Here is a 15,267-nt window from a genome sequence, read left to right as displayed (position 1 = left end):
ACTGCTCATCAAATATGGATCAATGAACTTGAATCAAATACTATGCAATTGAGTCCATCAAACATCATATGATATATAGTGTTATCTCATGTAATTGTTCTATAGGAGCTAAGCCTCCATTTCATTTGGCCCTAGTTGGTCATAATGAGCCATATTTGTAAACATTACCCAACATTTTGAAATATGTGTGTGTGTGTGGGGCCAAGGGGTCCGCTCCTTTTACATATATTAAAAAAAGTACAAAATCTGTCTTCAGAAATTTGACAGTTGGCAGAAAAAACACGATATTCATTGTCTGTATAAAATTACCCTAAACAATAATATCTACATATATCTACTATGCCAATTATACTACTTTCTGTTGCTTGAGCATTTATACGTTATGTCTTCCTTCTTCTCCTCCTGCTGAATGGCAGCATTGCACAGCAGGACATTGTTTGGACAACCCTTTTTATCTTTTCTTTCAGTTCCCCAACCAAGGCAGAGCCTTGATTGATCAATACTTCATTAAAATCTTCCAAAGTACCATCAATCTAACTGCATCTAGTTGTGCTCAAGACACTGCTCACATTCTGAAGCTGCAAGAAGATCTATTGAGAAATGTCCCTCTATGTCAGCCTCCCCTACCTCCATATCATAACAGTTGATAGCAGCACTTAACTCGTTTTCTAGGATGTAGATCTCTCGGATGTATGCTGTAGCCAATGCCTAGGTCATCCCTTCCTCCCTCAATATGTCCATTAAGTTTGAAAGGAAAGTGAACACTCTGTTGCTACCGTATCAAAACTTCATTAGCAGCAAATCACCTTATGGATACCCCTTCATGTTAATGTATTTTAATGCACCTTGGTATATTTAAATACATGGTCTTTTAGGAAAGTTTAAAACATTTCTCACAAGGTCATATAGATGTTTTGGGTTAATGGAACTTCATGAATCAAAAGTCATGTTTGGAATCAAAATATTTGTCTAAAGGTTTTAGGCACCAAAAGGTCAAAAGAGAAAAGAAAACGAGGAAATAATGATACATTTTGTTCTTTCATTGTCAGTAGATTTCTACAATCCATTCAACTGTCTATTTGCTGCTTCTGGATTTGATTGTGCAAGTGTTTTTGCATCAACGTTTCAGACATCGGGATGAAAGAGAGCAAAGGAGATAAAATGGTTATCGTTGCAGACCTAGACTGCAATAAACGTTTTGTTCTCCTTTCAAAGCTTTCCAGCCACGTTGCATACACAGTTTAGGGTTTTCTGCTACTGGCATGGAGGAAATTTTCATTTTTGGCATGAAAATAGTTTGAGCTGCACCCATGTTGAAGAAGAGCAATGACCCACGTTGCTGGAAGGAAGCATAGCAATGGCATGTAGAGAAATCTTGATGAATGATTCACCACATTACAGAAGTTGGAAGGGATTTCAGGCACATAGCTTGGCATGGATATTGCAGAAGTTATTGGAGTGAAGAAGGCACATTGAAGGGGTCTTAATTGTTGAAAGCACCATGTGGGCAACAAGGGCAGTAAGCAGGTTTGTTTTGTTTTGGCTTCTTCTCTTATCATAAAGAGTCATTCGCATCCAACAGCCCTGAATGTTCTGAGATTAACACGTGTCTTCAATCTATTTTCTTTGAGATCATAAAATGTTGTTGCTGTTGCTATAATAAGAGCCTTCACCCAACCATTTCAGTCAATGAAAGCTCTTCTCCTCATTAATAAAAGCCCTACTTTCAAACACCAATAAAAAGCCCAGCGTACTAGATATTAGAGCCTTCTAAAGACACCATTTCCACTACATTTCTATGTGTGTCAAGGCAGCAAACGCTCATTCAGATGTTCAGAAGGCTGAAAATGTAAGTCTCAGTAACAAGTTGCATGGAAAGCCATTCCCTCTAAAGTTGCATGATGGTTACATTTTGTAATCATAGCAGCTACATTTTCACAGTGATATCTGTGTGGCTTGAGTGTAGAGGCTAGTGATGCAATGGCATTGTATGGCATTATATTTGAGGGAGTTCCTGTCAGAGTGAGAAGGCAGAGTTACTACAATACTTCACTGGCAGCAGCATATAACTTCACAGAAACTGGCACTGCAAACTGGAAATACAATGTTGCCTGCAATATCTGGGTAGTTGCCTAGCATGGCAGGGGAATCTGATACTGTAACACACCTACACATGTTGTATGCTTGACTCAGGTAGTCTCTGTAGATGACCTCATGGATGATGCAGAGTTTGAAGAAATCTTTGAAAATAGGAGAGAAGAATGTAAACTAGCACTTGCACCCAATTTAGGTGCAATGGTTATGCCGATAGTAAGATATACTTTGGGTTGTCTGTTGGAGGGTTGAAAAATTACAAGAAATGAATAATAATGGACCTCTATTTCACTTATGTCATTTAATCTCTCTACTAAGAAAAATTCTTATATGATGATGTTATAATTTCCAACTTTAGAAACCTATGGTTTTATTTGCAAGGTTGCAGAATTTATTTGATGTGATCAGGCTATCAGGATTTGGCAGTTGCTACTTTAACAGGTAGTATAGTCCCCGAGAGAATGAAGAGATGAACATAAATTACATACCACGAGTAAGGACAGAGTTTAGGAAAAGGTCAATGCTGGCAAGTTATGGCATGTATCTATAATACCCATGCCAAAATGAAGTGTGTAGTAGCAGTAACAACAAAGCTTGCAAAAGGGGCAAGGCTGATACGTTGTGTGAGATGTCTCTGATAGCCATGCCAAAATGGAGTTTGTAGAAGCAGTAACAACAAGGCCTGCAAAAGTTGCAGTGCTCCAAATTCCACCCTTTATCTTCATTACCTTAGCAAAAAACGAATAAGATTATGGTTATTCTGTCTTAAACTTGCTTGTTTTATGTTTTGATGGCCATTTCCTAAGTTAATGGTCCAACCATGCTATTTATGTTAGAAACTTGAGTTACAATATGTTTTCTTTTTCTTTCTTAACCAGAAGCAGTAAGTATGGACCACAAGTTGCAATGGAGCATTTGTGCTCACACTCTTAATCAGGTTTTGTTCCCACTCTATTTAGGTGGTTATTTAGAGTAGCTGTTTAGGCTTTCCTTTGAATGGTCCCTTTACCTTTTATTTAAGTATATGTAATGTTTGCGCTGTACTTGAATATCAGATGTTAATGACCTGCATTAGACAACAACTTTTTGTTATAGATTTTGTTTTCAAAATAATTGCTTGCTCTTTTATAGCCACATATTATATTAATAGCAACAGTCTTTGAAACAGTATGTTTGTACATATAACCAATGATGTCTCTTTCATGTGGCAATATGAGTGATCTTGATAGAACCATTCCTTAGACTCAACAAACCTCCAGAGGCAGAAAGAAAGGTTGAATTCCATGCCTGTTCTTGTGGCCTGCTCTGTAAGAAAAGAGTCAGATGAACCTTGATGTTGGGTTGATGCATATCCTTGGTGAATGCCAAATGGTATGACAGTGAGAGCATTAAGGCATCCTAGTAGCAATCGTAGAGACAGACCTTCCATACCAGTGTGTTCTGATTTGTGGTGAATGCCAAATGGTGCTTGGTACCCTAATGTGTAAAATGAGATGAAAAAGGAGATAATCAGCCTGCTAACTCAGGATTCTTGTAACAATATAAAGCATTATCTTTGAAAACAACAGCCTCACAAAGAAAAAGATAACCTCCTAAAACATTGGCTCTCTGATGAGGATAGTGGTAAATTATGGAAAGGTAACCTACTAAACCTTTGTACAAACAAGGTTATCTCCCTTGGGTTCCATAATGTGCATATAACCTGAAAATGAAGTGCTCTTCATTGTCTACATCTTGGAGGGAATAAAGATGGTAAATCCAATTGCTGCACGGAATAAGGGAGTTTGTCCGAATTTTTAGGTGGTGGGAGCAAACTCTTAGCTGGCCGAGTGGTAATCTCAAACCATTCAGCCAATGATGCTGCCGATGGTCAGATTGGATGATGAAGTTACCAACAATTTGTACGCAATGCTCAATATAGAAAACCATCTTGGGGCTAAGGGCATGTGAAGGAGAATGCTAGTGATCTGAATGTACTGGTGGTATATACCTTCTTTGAGAGCTTTATATAGCTTCTTTGAGAACTCTATATATCATCTCTGACAGCTCTACTGATTACATCATTTGAGGGGAAAAGCTATGGAAGTGTCTGATGAGGATTTGAGAAAATTTTAATTAACAGAAAACTCATGAGATGACTTCACAAACAGTGTACGGTTTTCATTTCAAAATTATTTTGTATACTTCATATGAGAAAACTCATGAGATGACTTCACCGTTCCCATATTTATTTTAGCTCTCTTGTTATTCTTCTTTATCAACCACATGGAATAAACAATTTGAATTTAAATGAGATACTTGTAGCATATACCACAGCTCCTCTTCAAAGCTTGCAAATTCAAAGATAACCTAGCCCTCATAGGGTTTTTGAACTATTTTTGGCTATATGATCATGAAGACACATAACTAGTCTTTTACAGGAGTCAAATCTGGTAGACTTTGTTGAAATAGTAGCTAGCTCAGATATCTATCTATTGTATTTTAATGTTGTCAATGACAAATTAAAATACACATGTATTATCTATTATGTAAATCGAACTTAGGGCTGGGCCCAAATACATGTAACTTGTAATTATGTCTTGCTTGGGCAAGACCTATATATAATGTAACTTGTGGATAGGACGTGCCCTATAAATGTAACTTGTAATTTGGTCCGACCCTAATTGGGCGATGTAACTTGTGGTCCTATATTGAATGTAACTTGTAGATAGGGTAGGCCCAATATGTATTTTGAGCGATTATGTAATTGGGTTGGACCCAAACTCATGTAGCGTGTGGTAAAGGCAATCAAGCAATAACGTCTTAATAGGTCAAGACCTATTTGGACGACCTACATAATATTATTATTAAATTAACAAGGCAGGCCGACTTGAGACTTGACACCACAAGTCAAGTATATAAGCAAGTCATTTGCACAACATAATAAATCAATTCACATACAAGGCGAACCATTCTTAAGGATGTCAACACATGTAATCTGCTCTCCAACGTTTGGCAATCTCTCTCTCTCTCTCTCTCTCTCTCTCTCTCTCTCTCTTGTGCGAACTTGCTCCTCATCCATCATGTGAAGGTTGGCTGTTAGGTGATGTTATCAAGATCTTGCGAAGCTAATGAAGACTTGTATTGAGCAAATTTGATGCTGATGATAAGGGCTGCAATCTCCATTATCATATAAAGAGGAATTCAGATCTGCTATCTTGCTGGTTGAACATCAATCTGAGATAAGCACACTTGCCTTGTAATTGCCTACATTTGAGATAATACACATTGTACTTTGTGGCTGGGTTTTTCACCTCCAAGAGGAAGGTTTTCCCAGGGTATTGGTGTGTCTTGTTTTGTGTTTTTATTGTTGTTATTGTTCTGTTATAACCTGATTATTTAAGATTAACATCTGATTGCTTAAAATTAACATGGTATCAAAGCTTTAGGTTCATTCTAAATAATCAGATTATTAGTTGTCCTTCACTTTCAGTTTGTTGTTAGTTTTGCAAGATGGTTACAGGTCTGAAAGTCGAGGACAGACTTGAAGGTGCCCTAAGTTTTACACCATGGAAGGTTCGTTACAGTTTGTGAAAGATAAGGATCTGACCGAGCCTTCGGATTTGGATGAGCTAAAGCAATTCAAGAAGTCTATCGTGAATCAGAAAGTTCAACAGCAATGTCTACTTGACAAATTAAAGGCATCGATGGGACGATAGCAAGAATAAGATTTCAGGTGCTCTCATTCCTCTATTCTCAATTGTAGGGTCCACCTGGTTGGAGATTTGCATCTGATTACCTTATTGTTATTAGTGTCTTATCTAGTGCACAAGGTTCTTTACTTGTTAACTACTTCATCTAAGGGTGCTTTCATATGTCAGTTTGTGAACTTGTTTTCATATCTTCGTATTGCCTAGCTTTCTTCCTAAGGTTTGGAACAATCACCCTAGTTCGAGCCTTGTTCTTGTGTTAAGAATTTGTTCTGATCTAGTTTGAACTATTGAAGATAATTATGCCCTACTCTCAATTTTAAGTATGTTTAGCTCTCAAGCTATTTGACGTGGTGATCTGAATTGATGCATTGATCTAAATACATCCTTGGCACTTAAGACTTCAGCATGTGTATTCAGATATAAATCTAAGAGTATTATGATGGATATAACAGCAAGCACAAATAGGAAGATGAATAAATTTATAGGAGATTCAAAAACATGGAACCTTAGTCATTGGTGTGATAGACATCCTACTTAGTATCTATGCCCAATGTTTACCTTACTATCTTCATATTATGATCTGATCCCTTATGATACTTGTTGCATAGTTTTGATGCACTGTATTCTATCTAAGTCTTGAAATGCTCAATAGACTTGTTGCTCTGGAATTATATACTCTTATGGTGTGTCTCTCGATTTGCATCAAATCTCTTAACATCGTATGGACTTCATTTTCTGTTCTGTTTTATGTTTGGATAAGGTTGTCATGTAGGGTTGTGACTGTGTAACACTTGGTTCTCTTCAACTCTTCATAATAGGCTCTCATGTTCTTTGTTATGTTGTTATTATAATCTTGCTCTGCTCCTCTTGTGTAGAGGATTGCCTTTAGCTCTAATGCATTTTTTGTCATGGCTTTCATCATCCTTACATAATATTCATTGCGGCACTATCTCTTCAATTTAAGCATATTGCCTATTACATTCTTTGAAGTAAGTATTCTCTTGATGATGAAACCTAAGATGAATGAGGTATCTAACTTATTGAAGTTGGCTTTCGATCATACGCTTGTGCTCAACTACAATGTGTATCCTTTTAAGTGGTCGATACTCATATCTGATTTTACGCATTGGCTGGAAAGACAATTAGGCTTATATACCTTACTTATGGATTTTGTAAAATGTTTTCTGAAGTCATACACTTGCCTTAGTTTTCTAATATAAGCTAACTCTCTGTTATTCAACTATGGAAAACAATTTTAGAATGTTGTGTAGCTTTAGACTATGGTTGAAGTTGTTCATAGACTGGCAATATCCTTTTGAGCAATCTTGGCATATGTTCTCAATGGTGGAAGTCTAGATAAGTTACTTTACATATTAATTCATTCTATTGGGATATTTTCTCTTCAAGAGTTTCTTGAATTACCATGCCTTCAAGCTTAAGAGGGGGATTGGTTTCTTCACTTGAAGGTATGCCTTGATCATAATGATTGTACTATAGGTCCATTTCGTAAAAGTGAAGTAGGGAAAAGATTGACATTTCTCATCTTTGATTTATGGTTGCCTTCCTTGATTGATTCTTAGTTTATGCAATCTTCATGAGACTTGATTAACACAATTTTATATTAAGAATCAAAAGAGAGTTCCATATGGAAGTTTTTGAAAATATGAAGCTAGATGTAGATAGAAGGAAACATTTGCTCTTGCTGCTAGATATACTAATATTAGAACCATTATAGCTAATGCTGCAGGCTGGAAGTTAGATATAAAGACTGTTTTCTTAATGTTGTCTATATTGAACAACATGAAGGTTATGAGATTCATGATAGAGAAACTCATGTGTGCAGACTGAAGAAAGCTCTCTACGGTCTCAAGCAAGCTCCTAGGGCTTGGTATGAAAAAATTGATAAGTACTTAGTTAGTTTAGGGTTTTATAAGAATGATGTTGATCCTAACATTTACTTTAAAGTATTTAATGGTGAAATGTTAATTCTGGTTTTATATGTGGATGATTTATTTCTAACTAGTGAAGATAGTCTCATCATTAGGTGTAAGAAATAGTTAGCTACTGAATTTGAAATGAAGAATCTAGGTCTAATGCATTACTTTCTAGGGTTAGAAGTGTGGCAAAGACCTAATGAAATTATTATGAAGAATCTAGGTCTAATGCATTACTTTCTAGGGTTAGAAGTGTGGCAAAGACCTAATGAAATTATTCTAAGTCAAGGAAAATATACTATTGATATATTGAAAAGATTTGGTATGATGGATTGTAAACCTATGTCTACTCCTATGGAAACTAACTTGAAGAAGTTGAGTATTTATGCAGCTAAATCTGATTTTGCAGATCCTTCCGATTAAAGGTAGTTGATTGGATCCTGGATGTATCTAGTCAACACTAATTTGCTATGCAATGAGTGCACTTCGCCAATTCATGAACCAACCAAAGCATGTTCACCTGGTGGCAGCCAAGCACATCCTGAGATACTTGCATGGAACAATTGGCTATGGACTAAAGTATCCAATCAACTCAGTAATCAATTTGGAAGGCTACTCTGATTTTGATTGGGCCAGAAGTGTTACTGACAGGAAAAGAACCTTAGAAATTTGTTTCAGCTTGGGTTCCGCTATGATCTCTCGAGCCAATAGGAAACAATCCTCAGTTGCATTGAGTACTGCAGAAGCTGAATACATTGCTTCAAGTGTGGCAACTAGAGAAGCAATTTGGCTTCGCAAGCTTCTTGCTGGGTTGTTTGGACAACATTGGGAATCCATTGTTATTTATTATGATAATCAGAGTTGTATTAAATGTCTAATAATCTTGTGTTTCATGGCAGGTCAAAACACGTGGAAACTCATTATCACTATGTTTGTGATATGGCACAAAGAGGTGCCATCTAGCTGAAATATATCAGCACTGTTGAACAGGTTTCAGATATTCTCACTAAGCCTCTAGCTCGAGTGAAGTTTGAGTACTTCAAAAAGAAGCTTGGAATTGTGAAGAAAACAGTATTGATTGAGAGGGAGTCTCAATCCTAGTGATGCAATTTCGTTTGCATCTCCCATCCTCTGCGGGCAATGCAAGGTGGGGTCACCTTCTGTGGGCAATGCAAGGTGACATTGTATTCTTCTTTGGGAGAAGGCTGAGGCGTAAAACCTCTTCCACCCTCTGCGGGCAATGCAAGGTGAAATTGTATTTTTCTCTGGGAGAAGGCTAAGGTGTAAGACCTCTTCCACCCTCTGCGGGCAATGCAAGGTGGATCCATCCTCTGCGAGCAATGCAAGATGGACATCATGAAATGAGTTCATGATATTTATGTGTTTTATTGCAAGTATACTCTATGAAGCTTATACATTCATTCTTGTGGGCAATGCAAGATGAAAATCATGAATGGATCATGACAAGTGGCAGATATCCTCCCTAGCTAAGAGGGAGTGTTGAAATAGTAGCTAGCTCGGATACCTATCTAATGTATTTTAATGTTGTCAATGACAAATTAAAACACATGTATTATCTATTATGTAAATCGAACTTAGGGCTGGGCCCAAATACATGTAACTTGTAATTATGTCTTGCTTGGGCAAGACCTATATATAATGTAACTTGTGGATAGGACATGCCCTATAAATGTAACTTGTAATTTGGTCTGACCCTAATTGGGCGATGTAACTTGTGGTCCTATATTGAATGTAACTTGTAGATAAGGTAGGCCCAATATGTATTTTGAGCGATTATGCAATTGGGTTGGACCCAAACTCATGTAGCGTGTGGTAAAGGCAATCAAGCAATAAGGTCTTAATAGGTCAAGACCTATTTGGACGATCTACATAATATTATTATTAAATTAACAAGGCAGGCCGACTTGAGACTTGACACCACAAGTCAAGTATATAAGCAAGTCATTTGCACAACATAATAAATCAATTCACATACAAGGCGAATCATTCTTAAGGATGTCAACACATGTAATCTGCTCTCCAACATTTGGCGATCTCTCTCTCTCTCTCTCTTGTGCGAACTTGCTCCTCATCCATTGTGTGAAAGCTGGCTGTTAGGTGATGCTATCGAGATCTTGCAAAGCTAATGAAGACTTGCATTGAGCGAATTTGATGCTGATGATAAGGGCTGCAATCTCCATTATCATATAAAGAGGAATTCAGATCTGCTATCTTGTTGGTTGAACATCAATCTGAGATAAGCACACTTGCCTTGTAATTGCCTACATTTGAGATAATACACATTGTACTTTGTGGCTGGGTTTTTCACCTCCAAGAGGGAGGTTTTCCCAAGGTATTGGTGTGTCTTGTTTTGTGTTTTTATTGCTGTTACTGTTCTATTATAACCTGATTATTTAAGATTAACATCTGATTGCTTAAAATTAACAGACTTTACAATCTTTACAGCATATTAGGAATCCTTGAATTGAAGTGCACAAGAAGAATGATGTGTTTAAACTATATGTAGAAAATTGAAGATTTTATGGACAGCTGTGAAGCTCTGAGGGCTCATTTTTCTGATTTATTTTTCTTTTACAACCAACTGAAATTTTGTTGTCTATCCTTAATGTCATCATAAATTCTTTGTTGTTTTTTTGGTTTCAAGACTATGATGAGGAGACAAAGTAAAATAGATCTCTTTTGTTGCCTTCAGAGAGTTCTTCAGAGCTGTCCATAGACTCTCTGGTGTCCTTGTAAATGAAACTTTATTTTGTCTACCCATAATGCTACCATCACTTCTTTGTTGTCTTTTTGGTTTCAAGACTGTGATGAGGAGACAAAGTAAAATGGAACTCTTTGGTTGTCGTTGGAGCCATCCATAGACTCAATTAAAAAATTCCTTAAGGTGCTGAAGATTTTCCACAAATGTTTTCTAGTGTGTTGGTAAGCTTGATCAAGTTACCACCCCGATGAAATGATACGTGACAAAAAGATTGGTTTTCCAAATGGATACATTCTCTCACATGTTTGGTTACTTGGTAAGGACTGTAGTCCAATTTGATGCCAATATGCTTTTGATATTGTTATATTCTTTTTTGAAACCATGTGTCCGTTACTTCAACAAAAACATGGATGCCACATTTGAGAGATCATCTTCGCACAAACAAATAGAGATAACATCTCTACTTTTGCATCAATTGGCAATAATTAAGCATCCTTTTAGAAGCAATTCTAGACACGGATGCTCTTATGAATGATCTCTCTAAAGCAGAACCAAACAATGTATCAGAAGCTCTTGAACATCAAGTATGGAAAGATGCTATGTCTGAAGAGTATTAGTCTATTATGAAAAATGATGTCTGGGAGATTGTTCCTAGGCAAACTAAGAAATCTGTTGTTTCATCTAAATGGCTTTTTAAGATCAAACATGTTGCAGACAGTAGTATTGAAAAACACAAAGCTAGATTTGTAGCTAGAGGGTTCTCACAAAGGGAAGGAATAGATTACGAAGAAACTTTTGCACCTGTTGCCAAATATACATCAGTAAGAGCTATATTAGCCAATGCAGCAGCTAAGGGTTGGAAGGTACACCAGATGGATAAGACAGCATTTCTAAATGGTGAGATCTCAGAAAAAGTCTACCTAGAGCAACCTGAAGGGTTTGAAATTTATAATGCAGAGTCTCATGTGTGCAGACTCAAGAAAACTCTCTATGGGCTTAAACAGGCTCCCAGGGCCCAGTATGAAAGAATTGACACCTATCTCTCAGGACTAGGCTTCTCTAAAAATGATGCAGATCCTAATCTGTACTACAAAAGAAATAAAGGTGATATGCTGATGTTGATTTTATATGTTGATGATTTATTAATCAGAGGAAATGATCATCTTATAGATCAATGCAAGAAAGATCTATCCAAATAATTTGATATGAAGGACTTAGGACTCCTTCATTACTTCCTAGGATTGGAAGTATGGCAGAATTCTGACAACATTATACTAAACCAAGGAAAGTATACCTTGGATATTTTGAAGAGATTCGGAATGCTAAACTGTAGGCCCATGACCTCTCCTATGGAAACCAATTTACATAAACTTAAAGAAGCAGCAGCAGAGTCACAACCCACTGACTCTACTCAATACAGACAGATGATTGGGTCCATGATGTACCTAGTGAATACAAGGCCAGATATCTGTTATGCAGTTAATGCCTTAAGTCAATTCATGTGTGAACCTAAGGAGATACACGTGGTTGCAGTAAAACACATCATGAGATACCTACAAGGTACTCTAAACCTTGGTCTCAAATATGAGGAAGTTGACATAAACCTACATGGATTTACAGATTCAGATTGGGCTGGAAGTGTAACTGACAGAAAAAACACTTCAAGGTGTTGCTTCAGTCTAGGTTCAGCCATGATATCTTGGATCAGCAGGAAGCAGTCCTCTGTAGCTCAAAGCTCCACCTAGGCAGAATACATTGCAGCTTCTATGGCTGCTCGAGAGGCAGTATGGCTTAGGAAGTTGCTTGTGGGGTTGTTTGGAGAACCTATGAAACCCACTATTATACATTGTGACAATCAGAGCTGCATAAAACTTTCAGTTAATCCAGTGTTCCATGACAGATCCAAGCATATTGAGATCCCATGCCACTATGTGCGAGATATGGTAGACAGAAATGTAATTCAATTAGAATGAGTTTGTACAGGAGATCAAATGGCAGATATTCTGACCAAACCTCTTTCCAAAGTGAAGGTTGATCACTTCAGAAAAGGTTTAGGTATGATAGAAAGGTAATTTGCTTTGTGATTTGTATTTACATATCAATAAGATGTTTAATGTGTAAACCTCTTTGTCATGATAGGACATTTTGGATTTTTATCCCCTGGGTTCATATCTAAGAGGTGACGATCTCTCAAGATAATGAACACTTGTATGCAAACATTATAAGGTGACAATCTTATAATGTCCAAACCAGTTATCATGTTGGATCTCTGGTGTGTCATAGATGAGCCATGATTGTATTGTGGTAAAACATTTATATGAGATGTTAGTGCACCTACCACAACTTGGATAAAGATGAGAATTGAATATTTTCTCATATGATTATTCTTAAGTATTGTGTGCTTAGGCAATATTGATATCACATGCTAAGGTGATATCCTGTCATCACAAGATTGATGTGATAGACACTTTGTATCACGTGTTTAGGTGATACTTCATATCATGTGATTAGGTGATATGATTTCCTAGAAAGTTAGATTGTGTAAAGAATGCTAACTATCATTTAAATTGTGATGCTTGATACACTACTCTCATTTATCTTACCTAGCTAAGAGGGAGTGTTAATGCATGATAGCTTCGGTAAGATAAATGATTGAATGAGAGATAAATGAAGTCTCTCATTCAATCATTTATCCTATCGATAAACCATCAAGAAAACTTCAAGATATTTTCATCTGATAATCATTCCTCTTTTATATATCAAATCTACTTAGTCGATCAATATCGATAATCATGTTATAGCATGGTATATCGGTGATCACTGATGGTTATCGGGTTAACTATGTATTCCGATTCACATCGGATGTGTTCCCAGCAATAAACAAATAATTATCGAGTTGCTTTCGGGTGGCAAAGTATGCACCGCTTGGGATATATAACCTTTAGTTAGTGATCGGTGTCAATTAACTTAGACACTGATTCCCATCGGTTAATATGCCACGCCAACACCATCGTGAATACCGATTGGCATATACACTATGTTACGTGAACCCCGATTAGTATCAGGCTGGTAATAAATTAAACACCGGTTGATAACATATATCAAAGGGTGAGATTAAGTAGTGTCTTGATCGGTCATGTCCATAAGACATGACCGGTCAAGGCACTGCTTGATCCTCCCCTCTTGCATATATATATCATTTGATATTTGTGAAGAGGATATTGAAATTGAAAAAATACTCCTCTCACCTGTCAAACAAAGAAGATAGTCAGATTTATAATAGAGATAGAAAATTACATAGATATAGAGAATACAATTAAGAATACATCTTGCATATTGAATTGTAAATTGAACATCATTTACAGAGAGTAGATACATAAATTTTAGCAGTAACTCACGTGAATGCCATGTGATTCACAATAAATTACACTCATATTGTGTCACTATACACAGACTGTTCTATTAAAGGAAAACTCACAGATGACAGATCTGATGCACATTTACTCACAGAGAAAATGATGTCTACCTAATGAAGCAGCTGTTAAAGGTTTTCGCAGGCTAACATACAAGGATTTAAATAGAATGCATGAGCTTAGGGTTGTAACAGACCTCTTCTTATCTTTTGATTTTGCAGAAAAATGCCGCAATAGAGCATGCCAAAGCAGGCATAGAAAAAATCTGTAACATATACTAAAATGCAGAGCTAACAGTTCGATAAAAAGGCGAAAACAATATAAACGCAATCCAGCTAAATTCAGCAGTATTTCGCTAAACAGGCTCCAAATCAAAACAATCGATGAGAATTCATTGGTTCTACATTTCCTGCTAAATATCCAAATCCTAGCTGTAAAAGTCAGGGCAATGAACACAAAGAATCTACCAAACAAGTCATAACCAGCAAAGCAGAGCCAAAGAATTACCAAGATTTTCCCCGAATAGCCCTCAAATGTCGCATGAAAGGCTACAGAACCCTAACGAGAAAGCACATTTGTACACAGTTCGTTCTGCTACAAAATCAAATGCAGCACCAAAAGAAAATTGGCACTAAAATTTCTACAAATTAAAAATTACTAAATTCATAGGCTTTGCATCCGATCAAACAATTCCAACTGCGAACTAAATATCTTTCCGGCAAAGAGTTTTCAGTTTTTTTCCAACACCGCCCTAAATTCACAGCGTCAGACAGGCGATTACAATGGGTTTCCCACCACATAATAGCCTATCGGCTAAAAATATGGCATAGTAGTCAATCTGGTAATTCCATGTCTTTCAACAAGTGGTGAATTTGTGGCAGGAGTTGGGAAGGTTTTTGTGCAATTCTCAGACATCAAAGGAGATGAACATATACTGTATATATCATTGAATGCAGAAACCAAAGAATTCATTGGCAAAACATTACCAAGAATTATTGACTACCTGGAATGGGCTGATAATGAGACATTTGTGTACATTACCATGGATGATATACATTGTAATGATAAGGTGAGTAGGCATATTTACTCGTTTGCGCTGCAGATGACATAACACCAACAACACTCATCCCTCACAGGCCAAGAATAAAGATTAAGGAGGACAATCACATAAGATAATCTTCAAAGGGCATTTAAAATATAATGATCTTCAAAGAATATGCAAGAGGACTTGCCAGTAATACCAATTCAAATCAGTGACAATCCTTCCAAAGGTGTACCATGAGAGTGCATGCTGATCTAATGATAGCCAAATGGTGAAGGTGACTCAAAACTCATCACAGCGACAAGCCTTGAAGTGACAGTCCGTAGCACATATGAAGAATAGCTTAAGATTGGACAATGACAATGAAGAA

This window comes from Cryptomeria japonica, chromosome 6 (assembly GCF_030272615.1).
Source record: "Cryptomeria japonica chromosome 6, Sugi_1.0, whole genome shotgun sequence".
Taxonomy (NCBI): Eukaryota; Viridiplantae; Streptophyta; class Pinopsida; order Cupressales; family Cupressaceae; genus Cryptomeria; species Cryptomeria japonica.
The sequence above is the reverse complement of the archived record's forward strand: the minus strand, read 5'-3'. Positions refer to the sequence as shown.